This window comes from Pseudophryne corroboree, chromosome 6 (assembly GCF_028390025.1).
Source record: "Pseudophryne corroboree isolate aPseCor3 chromosome 6, aPseCor3.hap2, whole genome shotgun sequence".
Lineage (NCBI taxonomy): Eukaryota > Metazoa > Chordata > Amphibia > Anura > Myobatrachidae > Pseudophryne > Pseudophryne corroboree.
In genome coordinates this window covers 615,134,513-615,147,957 of record NC_086449.1, presented here as the reverse complement: position 1 = coordinate 615,147,957, position 13,445 = coordinate 615,134,513, and the positions used below count along the sequence as shown (strand labels likewise).

Genomic DNA, 13,445 nt, shown 5'->3' with positions numbered 1-13,445 from the left:
CTTGCCAGGTAGTACTGACCACTTGTCAGATGTCTTTCTTTGTCCTTCTTAACTTGCATATTCTTTCTCACTGCTGCTGGCATGTCATTTTCTTAGTCCAAGTCCACCCAGGCTGATGTTTAACATAATGATGTTTATGCTGGGAGTTGTTGTTCCTCTTTGTCTTACTTTTCCAGTGAGAGATAGTCTTGTATAGCAGCTTGTATTTCAGGTTACATCTTTGCTTTCTTGCAGGGGTAGGGCTTAACCTCCCAATCCAGTCGTTGCAATGGCTTGATCTGTACTTAAACGTAGAGGAATCTGGTTGTGCATAAAAACAGCTCTTGAAACCCTTGGGTCTCCTGTGGGTAAAAGTCACTTTTATCGAACTGCCAGTGGTGACTGAGTACACTGTTGTCGACACAGGAGTTGCACACCTTCATATTCTATCATCTTGTGTGTCGTATAGTGACTTTATCATAGTAAGTTCTGATGGACTCAGTCTTTTCCTGTTTCAAATCTGGGGCTGCTGGTGCCCTGAGTGTCTGTGCATGACACCATCTCTTAAGTCTTGTCATGTACATCTTTCCACTTTCAAACGTTGTTCTATTTTTCTCTGTCGGAACGTCCGTTATGGCTGGGCAATCATCGACTGCATCTGCTTTTAACATGGTGCTTACTTTTTGGGCAGTTGCTGGTCCTAGTATAGCCTCACACAACTGGTGGTAGTTGACCCATGCCGGTGTCCATATGGTTTGAATTCTTTCCATATAGGCATAAACTGCTATTGGGTTTTATCTAGGATCTGGGGACTCTGCAACTATATTTGCGAGGTCATTGCCATACCATGGTTTGTGGTGTTGGCTCTGTACGATGTATGGTTCGTTCGTCCTGGCTGCATTATCTGGGTTGCGTATTTTCTGTACTTGTGCTGGATACAGAGAAACAGGCAATGATGACCGTCTTTCCGTATTTCTAGTCGCATAGATATCTTGGCATGGTGGTTCATGGTGTGAAATCCAGTTTCCACAATTTGGGCAATGTTCATATCCTTCTGGAACGCAAAACTGACATACCGGACACAATCTTTCTGGAAAATATGTCAGTTTATTCTGTACATTATGCACCTGGGCATTAAAAGCTGTAGAGGCTGTGTCTTGATCCCTTGTTTCTCCTCTCTGCCTGAATTGCACCCTGCTGCCTATAGTCCCTGATTGTGGACAATTGTTTACTGGACTCAGCTTGATTGCAGGTGTCTACCACTCGTTTAAACATGAGGGAAGCATTAGGTAGAAAATTTCTTCGCTTTAACCTTGTTGGGGTTTCTTGTGATGAAGTATCAGGACACTGGGGCATACTCTGTACACATAGCTCAGGTAAATCATTCGGATTTTCAACCACAGATCCTTCTAAGATAGGGCTGATTATTCGTCACTCTTTTAACCTTGCTCGTATCTTTTTAATTTCACTTTTAGTGAGCTTGTAGGTAATTGCATTCTGTTCATACTAGGGGTACCTTGGTGTGCATGCATGTCTGGGTATAGGGGTGGGGTATAGTGTGCAGGTGCTGTTGCTGCAATTACAGGCAGTGAGTTTAACGCTGGTTGTGGTGCTATTGAGTACTCTGGTACAATGGGGAAATCATTTTCCTCATCTCTTCTTCTATTCTCTGCTCCTAATTCTTTTGCTACAGTGATCCAGATGGATGCTTGATCTCTACTATTATGCTTAATTATCCAACTCTTGTTACAGGAGGCAAATTTTTCCCATTTCTCTAGTTCAAGTGTCCCCTCTGACGGAAAACCTGCTCTTTTGAAAATTTTACTTATTCCTTTCAGAGCTTTTTTTGCCCTCCCTGTCACTAACAATATCCACGGGTTTGTCGGGCCCTGACATCTTTACAGACCGCGCTCCCATGCCTGGGTGAACGTGCACGGAACCCCTCCTGATGTGGTATTTTAGTAACTCCTTATGAGGGACTTAAAATCTCCTTTTAAAGCTTTTTCTTCCCTCCTTGTTATTAACAATATCCACGGGTTTGAACCCATCCTGATGTGGTATTTTAATAACTCCTTATGAGGGAATTAAAATCTCCTGTTAAAGAATCTCTATCTAGGTCAAGTGTCCCCCCCTGACGGGAAGCCTGCTCCTTTGAAATTCCTTTCAGAGATTCATTACCCTACCTGTTATTAACAATATCCACGGGTTTGAACCCATCCTGATGTGGTATTTTAATAACTCCTTATGAGGGAATTAAAATCTCCTGTTAAAGAATCTCTAAAAGAGCTTCTTCAATCCGTCTGTGGACAAATGACTGGGGTTGTAGTGTTGCCTGTGTTGGTGGAGACTGCTCCCCAAGTGAGACCTGCATAATAGATTATTTCTTCTGGATCACTGAGATGCGTCCCTAATATTATTGTTAAGTTACTCCAAGGGTCTATCCCCCTGCCTATATGGACTCCTGCTTGTATCAGTATCCCTGTTGTAGTTTAATGCTTGTTTCTCTTCAGAAAGTAACAGCTAACACCGGGAATGCTTGGATGTGAGAAATACCTATCAGTGTGTGTAGGAGAATCTAGTTTCATTATTCAGCAGACAACCCGACTCCCCCCCACCTTTTCAAAAGCATATTGACAGAGTACATATAACAGTGCAAGGATACAAAAACAAAGATGACAGTAAATCCTATATCTGTTATCTGCGTGCACGGCAGCTGTTTGAGACTGCACGGCACATGGGTCTTAGACCTGGAATTATGTGGTTCCTAGGCCAATAGGTTATGATGTTAAATCAATCATTCTTAATGTAATGTTCCAACAATTCTCTTTTTAAAATGACACCCTTTTGTACAATAAAATTCATCATCATTTTCCACATAACCAAATGAGACTTCAGTGCTTGTAATTGCCAGCAATCTTGGTGCTACAGACCCTTCGTATTTTCTTAACACAACACAGGTACAAGATTTGCATATACCTCTTTGGTTATTTATCAATTCAAACTGGTTATCAGCATTAGAACATATCTTGGCCATGCGCCACTTTTATAAAACGGCTCTATTTTCTCAACAAACACACATCAGTACAATTTAAAAGTTTTCTGCATACTTGATTAATTCCCCCTGTGCACTTGTGACAAATTATCTGAAATTATTTACCCACAATTCAACAATATAACATAATTCAACTATATAACATACTTCAACAATATAACATACATGTATGGTACCTTAAAAAAAATTTCTTCTGACTGACGCTGGACTCTTTAAGATATTCTCTGACCTTCCCGACTGGTCTTCCTCTTGATTTACACAGGAAGCGCTGAGTTCAAGTGAGCAGGTAGAAATCTACACAATAAATCTCACTTACCGGTTTTTTTTTGTTATCAGCGGTTCCTGAAAGATCAGAGGATTTATTGCCAGTGGAGGAGATGCTGGAATACCCCGGACGATGCCCCCAAAATGATAGCGTATGTTAACCTATTCAGGTCTGATTATGAATTCTCTTCAGTCATCAGTCAGAATGCTGTTTCCCTTAGCAACCGGTTGGAGATCAGTGAATGAATAAGTGACACAGGATCATTGTGTAACCTAAGCAGTTCATAGTTGATCTGTTAGGGGGCCATCATGGCTTTATTTTTATAGCAGAAGAACAAAGGATTCATGTGTGCCAATACAATTAGCCAATCAGCATACACCATGTATGTCTTGAAAACTGAAACACGTCATCTGTCAAACAATATTATAAATTGCAATTAAAACATATTTATTGCTTTGCGATTATCAGCTTTCCCGGAACATCCCTTCTGGAGGTCAGGACAGGTCAAAATCCTCCCCAATGTTCAGAACTTTTGGCGATATGCTTGACTGGCCTTGGAATACATCTGGCGTTATAACAATGAGTAATTCATGCTTTGAAATACAATGTTGCTTATAATATATCTGTGAAGCTTCTTAAGGAAACACTAACCTAAAGAAGTGAGGAGCAGTAAATATCTTTGTTAAATGTGAAAAAGCTTGAATCAATATATATTTGCCATTTAAAGGAAGCTCATACACTATCACGCTCCTGCATCGGTACTGCATACTCACCTATACAATCGTCTGCCAATGATTTTATAGGTGTGTACCCAGCTTTATGTAGATTACTGAGAGATTTACATAAACTACATTTCTCTAACGTCCTAAGTGGATGCTGGGGACTCCGTCAGGACCATGGGGAATAGCGGCTCCGCAGGAGACAGGGCACAAAAATAAAGCTTTAGGATTAGGTGGTGTGTACTGGGTCCTCCCCCTATGACCCTCCTCCAAGCCTCAGTTAGGTTTTTGTGCCCGTCCGAGCAGGGTGCAATCTAGGTGGCTCTCCTAAAGAGCTGCTTAGAAAAAGTTTTTAGGTTTTTTATTTTCAGTGAGTCCTGCTGGCAACAGGCTCACTGCATCGAGGGACTTAGGGGAGAGAATTTCAACTCACTTGCGTGCAGGATGGATTGGATTCTTAGGCTACTGGACACCATTAGCTCCAGAGGGAGTCGGAACACAGGTCTCACCCTGGGGTTCGTCCCGGAGCCGCGCCGCCGACCCCCCTTACAGATGCTGAAGATTGAAGGTCCGGAAACAGGCGGCAGAAGGCTCTTCAGTCTTCATGAAGGTAGCGCACAGCACTGCAGCTGTGCGCCATTGTTGTCACACACTTCACACCAAGCGGTCACGGAGGGTGCAGGGCGCTGCTGGGGGCGCCCTGGGCAGCAATATTTAATACCTTTATGGCAAAAGAATACATCACATATAGCCATTGAGGCTATATGTATGTATTTAACCCATGCCAGATATCTAAAACTCCGGGAGAAAAGCCCGCCGAAATAGGGGGCGGGGCTTATTCTCCTCAGCACACAGCGCCATTTTCCTGCTCAGCTCCGCTGTGAGGAAGGCTCCCAGGACTCTCCCCTGCACTGCACTACAGAAACAGGGTAAAACAGAGAGGGGGGGCATTTTTTGGCGATATTTTGATATATTTAAGCTGCTATAAGGAACAACACTTATATAAGGTTGTTCCCATATATATTATGGCGCTTGGGTGTGTGCTGGCAAACTCTCCCTCTGTCTCCCCAAAGGGCTAGTGGGGTCCTGTCTTCGATAAGAGCATTCCCTGTGTGTCTGCTGTGTGTCGGTACGTGTGTGTCGACATGTATGAGGACGATGTTGGTGTGGAGGCAGAGCAATTGCCGATAATGGTGATGTCACCCCCCAGGGAGTCGACACCGGAATGGATTGCTTTGTTTATGGAATTACGTGATAATGTCAGCACATTACAAAAATCAGTTGACGACATGAGACGGCCGGCAAACCAGTTAGTACCTGCCCAGGCGTCTCAGACACCGTCAGGGGCTGTAAAGCGCCCTTTACCTCAGTCGGTCGACACAGACCCAGACACAGACACTGAATCTAGTGTCGACGGTGATGAAACAAACGTATTTTCTCTATCGTCCTAGTGGATGCTGGGGTTCCTGAAAGGACCATGGGGAATAGCGGCTCCGCAGGAGACAGGGCACAAAAAGTAAAGCTTTAGGATCAGGTGGTGTGCACTGGCTCCTCCCCCTATGACCCTCCTCCAAGCCTCAGTTAGATTTTTGTGCCCGGCCGAGAAGGGTGCAATCTAGGTGGCTCTCCTAAAGAGCTGCTTAGAAAAGTTTAGCTTAGGTTTTTTATTTTACAGTGAGTCCTGCTGGCAACAGGATCACTGCAACGAGGGACTTAGGGGAGAAGAAGTGAACTCACCTGCGTGCAGGATGGATTGGCTTCTTTGGCTACTGGACATTAGCTCCAGAGGGACGATCACAGGTACAGCCTGGATGGTCACCGGAGCCTCGCCGCCGGCCCCCTTGCAGATGCTGAAACAAGAAGAAGGTCCAGAATCGGCGGCATGAAGACTCCTCAGTCTTCTTAAGGTAGCGCACAGCACTGCAGCTGTGCGCCATTTCCTCTCAGCACACTTCACACGGCAGTCACTGAGGGTGCAGGGCGCTGGGAGGGGGGCGCCCTGGGAGGCAATGAAAACCTGTTTTTGGCTAAAAATACCTCACATATAGCCTCCGGGGGCTATATGGAGATATTTAACCCCTGCCAGAATCCGTTAAGAGCGGGAGACGAGGCCGCCGAAAAAGGGGCGGGGCCTATCTCCTCAGCACACAGCGCCATTTTCCCTCACAGAAAGGCTGGAGGGAAGGCTCCCAGGCTCTCCCCTGCACTGCACTACAGAAACAGGGTTAAAACAGACAGGGGGGGCACTAATTTGGCGTTAGAAATATATAAAAAAGATGCTATAAGGGAAAACACTTATATAAGGTTGTCCCTATATAATTATAGCGTTTTTGGTGTGTGCTGGCAAACTCTCCCTCTGTCTCTCCAAAGGGCTAGTAGGTCCTGTCCTCTATCAGAGCATTCCCTGTGTGTGTGCTGTGTGTCGGTACGTGTGTGTCGACATGTATGAGGACGATGTTGGTGAGGAGGCGGAGCAATTGCCTGTAATGGTGATGTCACTCTCTAGGGAGTCGACACCGGAATGGATGGCTTATTTAGGGAATTACGTGATAATGTCAACACGCGCCAAGGTCGGTTGACGACATGAGACGGCCGACAAACAATTAGTACCGGTCCAGACGTCTCAAAAACACCGTCAGGGGTTTTAAAACGCCCGTTTACTTTAGTCGGTCGACACAGACACAGACAGGGACACTGAATCCAGTGTCGACGGTGAATAAACAAACGTATTCCTTATTAGGGCCACACGTTAAGGGCAATGAAGGAGGTGTTACATATTTCTGATACTACAAGTACCACAAAAGAGGGTATTATGTGGGATGTGAAAAAACTACCGTAGTTTTTCCTGAATCAGATAAATTAAATGAAGTGTGTGATGATGCGTGGGTTCCCCCCGATAGAAAATATGGGCGGTATACCCTTTCCCGCCAGAAGTTAGGGCGCGTTGGGAAACACCCCTTAGGGTGGATAAGGCGCTCACACGCTTATCAGAACAAGTGGCGGTACCGTCTATAGATAGGGCCGTCCTCAAGGAGCCAGCTGACAGGAGGCTGGAAAATTTCATAAAAAGTATATACACACATACTGGTGTTATACTGCGACCAGCGATCGCCTCAGCCTGGATGTGCAGAGCTGGGGTGGCTTGGTCGGATTCCCTGACTAAAAATATTGATACCCTTGACAGGGACAGTATTTTATTGACTATAGAGCATTTAAGGATGCATTTCTATATATGCGAGCTGCACAGAGGGATATTTGCACTCTGGCATCAAGAGTAAGTGCGATGTCCATATCTGCCAGAAGATGTTTATGGACACGACAGTGGTCAGGTGATGCAGATTCCAAACTGCACAAAGGTGTATTGCCGTATAAAGGAAGAGGAGTTATTTGGGGTCGGTCCATCGGACCTGGTGGCCACGGCAACTGCTGGAAAATCCACCGTTTTTACCCTAAGTCACATCTCTGCAGAAAAAGACACCGTCTTTTCAGCTTCAGTCCTTTCGTCCCTATAAGAGTCATATCTGCCCAGGGATAGAGGAAAGGGAAGAAGACTGCAGCAGGCAGCCCATTCCCAGGAACAGAAGCGTTCCACCGCTTCTGACAAGCTCTCAGCATGACGCTGAGACCGTACAGGACCCCTGGATCCTACAAGTAGTATCCCAGGGGTACAGATTGGAATGTCGAGACGTTTCCCCTGCGCAGGCTCCTGAAGTCTGCTTTACCAAGGTCTCCCTCCGACAAGGAGGCAGTATGGGAAACAATTCACGAGCTGTATTCCCAGCAGGTGATAATTAAATTACCCCTCCTACAACAAGAAAAGAGGTATTATTCCACACTATATTGTGGTACTGAAGCCAGAAGGCTAGGTGAGACCTATTCTAAATCTAAAAAAATTTGAACACTTACAAAGGTTCAAATCAAGATGGAGTCACTCAGAGCAGTGATAACGAACCGGGAAGAAGGGGACTATATGGTGTCCCGAGACATCAGGGATGCTTACCTCCATGTCCCAAATTTGCCCTTATCACTAAGGGTACCTCAGGTTCGTGGTACAGAACTGTCACTATCAGTTTCAGACGCTGCCGTTTGGATTGTCCACGGCACCCCGGGTCTTTACCAAGGTAATGGCCGAAATGATGGTTCTTCTTCGAAGAAAAGGCGTCTTAATTATCCCTTACTTGGACGATCTCCTGATAAGGGCAAAGTCCAGGGAACAGTTGGAGGTCGGAGTAGCACTATCTCGGATACTGTTACAACAGCAGGGGTGGATTCTAAATATTCCAAAATCGCAGCTGATCCCGACAACAAGTCTCCTGTGCTTAGGGATGATTCTGGACACAGTCCAGAAAAAGGTGTTTCTCCCGGAAGAGAAAGCCAGGGAGTTATCCGAGCTAGTCAGGAACCTCCTAAAATCAGTGCATCATTGCACAAGGGCCATGGTAAAAAAATGGTGACTTCCTTCGAAGCAATTCCAGTCGGCAGATTTCATGCAAGAACTTTTCAGTGGGATCTGCTGGACAAATGGTCCGGATCGCATCTTCAGATGCATCAGCGGATAACCCTATATCCAAGGACAAGGGTGTCTCTCCTGTGGTGGTTACAGAGTGCTCATCTTCTAGAGGGCCGCAGATTCGGCATTCAGTTTTGGATGTTGGTGACCACGGAGGCCAGCCCGAGAGGCTGGGGAGCAGTCACACAAGGAAAAAATTTCCAGGGAGTGTGATCAAGTCTGGAGATTTTTCTCCACATAAATATACTGGAGCTAAGGGCAATTTACAATGCTCTAAGCTTAGCAAGACCTCTGCTTCAAGGTCAGCCGGTATTGATCCAGTGGGATAAAACATCACGGCAGTCGCCCACGTAAATAGACAGGGCGGCACAAGAAGCAGGAGGGCAGTGGCAAAAACTGCAAGGACTTTTCGCTGGGCGGAAAATCATGTGATAGCACTGTCAGCAGTGTTTCATTCCGGGAATGGAAACTGGGAAGCAGACTTCCTCAGTAGGCACGACCTCCACCCGGCAGAGTGGGAACTTCATGGGCAAGTTTTCCACATGATTGTAAACCGTTGGGAATTACCAAAGGTGGACATGATGGCGTCCCGTCTGAACAAAAAACGGGACAGGTATTGCGCCAGGTTAAGAGACCCTCAGGCAATAGCTGTGGACGTTCTGGTAACACCGTGGGTGTACCGGTCGGTGTATGTGTTCCATCCTCTGATTTTCATACCTAAGGTACTGAGAATTATAAGACGTAGAGGAGTAAGAACTATACTCATGGCTCCGGATTGGCCAAGAAGGACTTGGTACCCGGAACTTCAAGAGATGCTCACAGAGGACTTATGGCCTCTGCCGCTAAGAAGGGACTTGTTTCAGCAAGTACCATGTCTGTTCCAAGACTTACCGCGGCTGCGTTTGACGGCATGGCGGTGGAACGCCGGATCCTAAGGGAAAAGGCATTCAGGAAGAGGTCATTCCTACCCTGGTCAAAGCCAGAAAGGAGGTGACCGCACAACATTATCACCACATGTGGCGAAAATATGTTGCGTGGTGTGAGGCCAGGAAGGCCCCACGAAGAAATTTCAACTCGGTCGATTCCTGCATTTCCTGCAAACAGGAGTGTCTATGGGCCTCAAATTGGGGTCCATTAAGGTTCAAATTTCGGCCCTGTCGATTTTTCTTCCAGAAAGAATTGGCTTCAGTTCCTGAAGTCCAGAAGTTTGTCAAGGGAGTATTGCATATACAACCCCCTTTTGTGCCTCCAGTGGCACTGTGGGATCTCAACGTAGTTCTGGGATTCCTCAAAACACATTGGTTTAAAACCAGTCAAATCTGTGGATTTGAAGCATCTCACATGAAAAGTGAACATGCTCTTGGACCTGGCCTGGACCAGGCGAGTGTCAAATTGGTGGGTTTTTTTCTCAAAAAAAGCCCATATCTGTTTGTCCATTCGGACAGGGCAGAGCTGCGGACTCGTCCCCAGTTCTCTCCCTAAGGTGGTGTCAGTGTTTCACCTGAACCAGCTTATTGTGGTGTCTTGCGCCTACTAGGGACTTGGAGGACTCCAAGTTGCTAGATGTGGTCAGGGCCCTGAAAATATAGGTTCCAGGACGGCTGGAGTCAGGAAAACTGACTTGCTGTTATCCTGTATGCACCCAACAAACTGGGTGCTCTTGCTTCTAAGCAGACTTTTGCTAGTTGGATGTGTAATACAATTCAGCTTGCACATTCTGTGGCAGGCCTGCCACAGCCAAAATATGTAAATGCCCATTCCACAAGGAAGGTGGGCTCATCTTGGGCGGCTGCCCGAGGGGTCTCGGCTTTACAACTTTGCCGAGCGGCTATTTAGTCAGGGGCAAACACGTTTGTAAAATCCTACAAATTTGATACCCTGGCTAAGGAGGACCTGGAGTTCTCTCATTCGGTGCTGCAGAGTCATCCGCACTCTCCCGCCCGTTTGGGAGCTTTGGTATAATCCCCATGGTCCTTTCAGGAACCCCAGCATCCACTAGGACGATAGAGAAAATAAGAATTTACTTACCGATAATTCTATTTCTCGGAGTCCGTAGTGGATGCTGGGCGCCCATCCCAAGTGCGGATTATCTGCATTACTTGTACATAGTTACAAAAATCGGGTTATTATTTGTTGTGAGCCATCTTTTCAGAGGCTCCGCTGTTATCATACTGTTAACTGGGTTCAGATCACAGGTTGTACAGTGTGATTGGTGTGGCTGGTATGAGTCTTACCCGGGATTCATAAATCCTTCCTTATTGTGTACGCTCGTCCGGGCACAGTATCCTAACTGAGGCTTGGAGGAGGGTCATAGGGGGAGGAGCCAGTGCACACCACCTGATCCTAAAGCTTTACTTTTTGTGCCCTGTCTCCTGCGGAGCCGCTATTCCCCATGGTCCTTTCAGGAACCCCAGCATCCACTACGGACTCCGAGAAATAGAATTATCGGTAAGTAAATTCTTATTTTCAAGTAGGGCCACACGTTATATGATCACGGCAATGAAGGAGGCTTTGCATATCTCTGATACTGCAAGTACCACAAAAAGGGGTATTATGTGGGGGGTGAAAAAACTACCTGTAGTTTTTACTGAATCAGAGGAATTAAATGATGTATGTGATGAAGCGTGGGTTAACCCAGATAGAAAAGTGCTAATTTCAAACAAGTTATTAGCATTATACCCTTTCCCGCCAGAGGTTAGGGCGCGCTGGGAAACACCCCCTAGGGTGGATAAGGCGCTCACACGCTTATCAAAACAAGTGGCGTTACCGTCTCCTGATACGGCCGCCCTCAGGGATCCAGCTGATAGGAGACTGGAAACTACCCTAAAAAGTATATACACACATACTGGTGTTATACTGCGACCAGCCATCGCCTCAGCCTGGATGTGCAGTGCTGGGGTCGTCTGGTTGGATTCCCTGACTGAAAATATTGATACCCTGGATAGGGACAGTATTTTATTGACTATAGAGCAATTAAAGGATGCTTTCCTTTATATGCGAGATGCTCAGAGAGATATTTGCACTCTGGCATCGAGAGTAAATGCGATGTCCATATCTGCCAGAAGGAGTTTATGGACGCGACAGTGGTCAGGTGATGCGGATTCCAAACGACATATGGAAGTATTGCCGTATAAAGGGGAGGAATTATTTGGCGTCGGTCTATCGGATCTGGTGGCCACGGCAACTGCCGGAAAATCCACCTTTTTACCTCAGACCCCCTCCCAACAGAAAAAGACACCGTCTTTTCAGCCGCAGTCCTTTCGGTCCTATAAGAACAAGCGGACAAAAGGACAGTCATATCTGCCTCGGGGCAGAGGAAGGGGTAAGAGAGGGCAGCAAGCAGCCCCTGCCCAGGAACAGAAGCCCTCTCAGGGTTCTGCAAAGCCCTCAGCATGACGCTGGGGCCTTACAAGCGGACTCAGGAGCGGTGGGGGGTCGACTCAAGAATTTCAGCGCACAGTGGGCTTGCTCACAGGTGGACCCCTGGATCCTGCAGGTAGTATCTCAGGGTTACAGGTTGGAATTCGAGAAGTCTCCCCCTCGCAGGTTCCTAAAGTCTGCTTTGCCAACGTCTCCCTCAGACAGGGCGACGGTATTGGAAGCCATTCACAAGCTGTTTTCTCAGCAGGTGATAGTCAAGGTACCCCTCCTACAACAGGGAAAGGGGTATTACTCCACGCTATTTGTGGTACCGAAGCCGGACGGCTCGGTAAGACCTATTCTAAATCTGAAATCTTTGAACCTGTACATACAAAAATTCAAGTTCAAGATGGAGTCACTCAGAGCAGTGATAGCGAATCTGGAAGAAGGGGACTTTATGGTGTCCCTGGACATAAAGGATGCTTACCTGCATGTCCCAATTTGCCCTTCACATCAAGGGTACCTCAGGTTCGTGGTGCAAAACTGTCATTATCAGTTTCAGACGCTGCCGTTTGGATTGTCCACGGCACCTCGGGTCTTTACCAAGGTAATGGCCGAAATGATGATTCTTCTGCGAAGAAGAGGCGTATTAATTATCCCTTACTTGGACGATCTCCTGATAAGGGCAAGGTCCAGAGAACAGCTGGAGGACGGAGTAGCACTAACCCGACTAGTGCTGCAACAACACGGGTGGATTCTGAATTTTCCAAAATCTCAGTTGACCCCGACGACACGTCTGCTGTTCCTGGGAATGATTCTGGACACGGTTCAGAAAAAGGTGTTTCTTCCGGAGGAGAAAGCCAGGGAGTTATCCGAACTTGTCAGGAACCTCCTAAAACCAGGGAAAGTGTCTGTGCATCAATGCACAAGAGTCCTGGGATAGATGGTGGCTTCTTACGAAGCGATTCCATTCGGCAGATTCCACGCACGAACTTTTCAGTGGGATCTGCTGGACAAATGGTCCGGATCACATCTGCAGATGCATCAGCGGATAACCTTATCGCCACGGACAAGGGTGTCTCTTCTGTGGTGGTTGCAGAGTGCTCATCTGTTAGAGGGCCGCAGATTCGGCATACAGGACTGGGTCCTGGTGACCACGGATGCCAGTCTGAGAGGCTGGGGAGCGGTCACACAGGGAAGAAACTTCCAGGGAGTATGGTCAAGCCTGGAGATGTCTCTTCACATAAATATACTGGAGCTAAGAGCGATTTACAATGCTCTAAGTCTGGCAAAACCCCTGCTTCAGGGTCAGCCGGTGTTGATCCAGTCGGACAACATCACGGCAGTCGCCCACGTAAACAGACAGGGCGGCACAAGAAGCAGGACAGCAATGGCAGAAGCTGCAAGGATTCTTCGCTGGGCGGAAGATCATGTGATAGCACTGTCAGCAGTATTCATTCCGGGAGTGGACAACTGGGAAGCAGACTTCCTCAGCAGACACGATCTACACCCGGGAGAGTGGGGACTTCATCCAGAAGTCTTCCACATGATTGTGAACCG

The 13,445-nt window shown here is 46.9% G+C and overlaps 1 protein-coding gene across 3 annotated transcripts in view; it reads left to right on the top strand.

Annotated features, from left to right (window-relative positions):
- UBTD2 (ubiquitin domain containing 2) overlaps positions 1-13,445 on the top strand; it is a 293,420-nt gene that overhangs the window by 147,909 nt on the left and 132,066 nt on the right. The window contains exon 1 of one of the 3 annotated variants that reach the window (XM_063928081.1): positions 3,368-3,447. The exons of the other annotated variants lie outside the window; for them this stretch is intronic. The gene's annotated coding sequence lies outside the window, so the exon portion shown is untranslated. Of the gene's footprint in view, positions 1-3,367; positions 3,448-13,445 lie in introns of those variants that run through there. 3 annotated transcript variants of the gene reach the window in all.